This window comes from Arachis duranensis, chromosome 3 (assembly GCF_000817695.3).
Source record: "Arachis duranensis cultivar V14167 chromosome 3, aradu.V14167.gnm2.J7QH, whole genome shotgun sequence".
Taxonomy (NCBI): Eukaryota; Viridiplantae; Streptophyta; class Magnoliopsida; order Fabales; family Fabaceae; genus Arachis; species Arachis duranensis.
The window spans coordinates 46335031-46338490 of record NC_029774.3 but is presented as its reverse complement, the minus strand read 5'-3'; the positions used below and the strand labels follow the sequence as shown (position 1 = coordinate 46338490).

General features: G+C 44.0%; 1 long non-coding RNA gene across 2 annotated transcripts in view; it reads right to left on the bottom strand.

The window, feature by feature from the left end:
- Window positions 1-22: 22 nt before the first annotated feature.
- Window positions 23-3460, bottom strand: part of LOC127745544 (uncharacterized) — an 8194-nt gene continuing 4756 nt past the window's right edge. Inside the window, exons 2-3 of one of the 2 annotated variants that reach the window (XR_008006712.1) lie at window positions 299-353; window positions 23-211 (exon numbers count right to left, since the gene is read on the bottom strand). This is a non-coding gene — a long non-coding RNA (uncharacterized LOC127745544). The remainder of the gene's footprint in view (window positions 212-298; window positions 354-3460) is intronic. The other variant, XR_008006711.1, reaches the window with a different exon arrangement.

Below are 3460 nucleotides of genomic sequence, written 5' to 3'. Positions count from 1 at the left end.
CCTAAGTATTTCCTACCACATTACATATTAGATACGGGAAACCGAAACCATACCTTAGCCGATTTTCCCAAGCTCCACCGGAGCACTTCCAAACCACTTATCCACAAGCTCTCAAGGCCTCAACACCTCCAAGAACAGATTTTTCACCACCAAACCCTTCCCAAGCTTTTCAAAGTCACCAATCAAGCTCCAATATCCACACATACACAACCTAAGCCACAACCATCATACCCATACACAACATCTCAAAACCCAAACATCATAAAATCACAAATCATACTAGGGTTGAGAATCTTACCACACCCAAGGTCCAAGGAGACAAGATTAACCTTCTCCTTCAAGAGAGTTGGGTCCTATAACATCAAAGAACCCAAAATCTGACCATTTCACCCATGAAACTCGAAAATAAGGGCTGGAATTTCGAACAGAAACACGTGGCTTACCTCAAGATTGATTGTATGGGTTTTGTAGAGCTCTCCGCGGTGAACGCCTAGCCGTAAATGGAGCGGCAATCGGAGCTCTAGATCAAAAGTTATGGTGGTTTGAAGATTAAGTGAGAGAAAGAACTTAAATCAAAAGTTATGGTGGTTTGAAGATCAAGTGAGAGAAAGAACTTGAGAGAGTGTTCTTCCCTCCATGGCCTCCATTTTCAGCATGTGAGTGTGTTTAGTGAGGAGAGAGAATGCTGAAAACTAGGGTTTTGGTCTAGTTATGTTGGGCCAAGGGCCCACTTTGGGTCCAGTTGGCCCGGTTTGGCCCGTTCGGTCCAATCTTGGTCCGAATTCTAAAAAATTGGTACCGAAATTCTCGTCTCAATCTCCTCTATCATATTTAGCCACAAAAATCATATTTTGGGCTTTCTAGAATAAATTCTCATTTATGGGTTAATTAGCCGTTAATTAACCGGATTTTACATTCTACCCACCTAATTGGGAATTTTGCCCACAAAATTCAAATGCAAATACCTGAGAATAAATGCGGATAATCCGTTCGCATCTCCGACTCGAGTTCCCAAGTGTGTTCCTCAACACCGCCTCGACTCCATGCCACTTTGACTAATGAAACCTCTTTTCCACCCAACCGTTTGATACTAGTATCATCAATTCTGACTGGAGCCATTGGAAGCGTCAAATCTTCCCTTAACTGAACCGACTCAGGTTCCAACACATGGCTAGCATCAGGAGTGTACTTCCGAAGCTGCGACACGTGAAACACGTCGTGCAGATTTCAAAGATGAGGTGGTAGAGCCATCCGATACGCCACCGGTCCAATCCTCTCTAGGATCTGAAATGGACCAATGTATCGAGGATTCAACTTCTTTGCCTTAATCGCCCTACCTACTCCTGTGGTCGGAGTAACCTTAAGGAAAACATGTTCTCCTTCCTCAAATTCTAAGGGCTTTCGCCTCTGATCGGCGTAACTCTTTTGACGACTCTGCGCCGTAAGCATCCTATCACAGGTTTTCTTGACTTGTTCAGTAGTCTCAGCTATCATTTCCGGCCCTAACAAGCTTTTCTCTCCAGCTTTATACCAACATAGCGGAGATTGACATTTCCTCCCATACAAGGCCTCATACGGAGCCATTCCGATGCTCGCATGATAACTATTATTGTATGCAAACTCCACTAATGGCATATACCGATCCCAACTCGCCGGTTGGTCCAAAACACAAGCTCTCAACATATCCTCTAGTGTTTGGATCGTCCTCTTAGATTGACCATCTGTTTGAGGATGGTAAGCAGTGCTCAAGCTTAATCGGGTTCCAAAAGCTTTCTGAAATGCACCCCAAAACCTTGAAGTGAAACGAGGATCTCTATCAAAGATTATAGTAGCAGGTACACCATGAAGTCTCACAATCTCCTTTATGTATAACCGTGCTAGCTCCTCAAGAGTGTAAGTCATACGAATGGGTAAAAAGTGAGCTGACTTCGTCATCGCCTTTAAATCATGGTACATCTTAGTACTTCCCGGGTGAATGGAGAATCCACTTTTGTGTGCCTCCTTTAAAATATCTTGCCTCAAAGTGCCCACATCCGGCACAATGATCCTATCCTTGAATCTCCATAACCCATCTTTTTCTTCTGACACTCTCCATTGTTTTCCTTGCTCAATAGCCGGTAACACCTTCCATAACGCTTCATCATTTTGATGAGCCTTTAGGAGTTCGGACTTAAAATCACTTGAGATCTCTAATCGGCTCAAACACAAAGTTCCGGATACTTCTCGAGTACCAATTTTCAGACTCTCAAATCCCTTTAGCAACTTCTCCTCTTGAAGCGTCATCCAAGCCGCATATATAGACTTCCGACTTAACGCATCCGCCACTACGTTCGCCTTTCCCGGATGGTAATGCAACTCAAAGTCGTAGTCCTTTAACAATTCCATCCACCTTCTCTGCCTCATATTAAGCTCTTTCTGATCAAAGAGGTACTTCAAGCTCTTATGATCAGAGAAAACTTGGAACTTAACCCCATAGAGATAATGCCTCCACACCGTCAAGGCAAACACAACTGCAGCGAGTTCCAAATCATGCGTAGGGTAACTAACTTCATGAGGTCTCAACTGTCGTGAGGCATACGCCACCACATTACGATGTTGCATCAGCACGCACCCTAGACCCTTCAATGAGGCATCACAATACACCTCAAATGGCTCGTTCGGCTCAGGTAACACTAACACAGGTGCAGTGGTCAACTTTTTCTTCAATGTCTGAAAGCTCTCCTCGCACTGAGGAGTCCAAACAAACGGAGTGTCTTTGCGGGTTAACTTTGTCATTGGCAAAGCTATCTGTGAAAAGCCCTTGATAAACCTTCGGTAATAGCCAGCTAAACCCAGAAAACTCCGTATCTCCGTCACGGTGGTTGGTTGCTTCCAATCCATCACAGCCTCCACCTTAGTTGCATCTACGGCTATTCCCTTCTTACTCACCACGTGACCCAAAAACTTCACCTCACTTTTCCAAAACTCGCACTTAGACAGTTTTGCATAAAGTTTCTTCTCCTTTAGAATCTGCAATACGGTCCTCAAGTGTTCTGCATGCTCTTCTTCAGTCCTGGAATAAATCAGTATGTCATCGATGAAGACAACAACGAATCTATCCAAAAACGGACGGAAAACTCTATCCATGTAATCCATAAACACTGCAGGAGCATTCGTCAACCCAAAAGACATTACAGTGTACTCGTAATGACCATAACGAGTCCTGAAAGCGGTCTTAGGGATATCCTCACCCCTCACCCTTATCTGGTGATAACCGGATCGCAAATCGATCTTGGAGAAAACTCCAGCTCCTTGTAACTGATTCATGAGATCATCAATTCTCGGCAATGGGTACTTATTCATTATTGTAACCTTGTTTAGCTACCTGTAATCCACACAGAGCCGCATATTCCCATCCTTCTTCTTTACCAATAATACTGGAGCACCCCACGGAGAGACACTTGGTCGTATAAAATTCTTT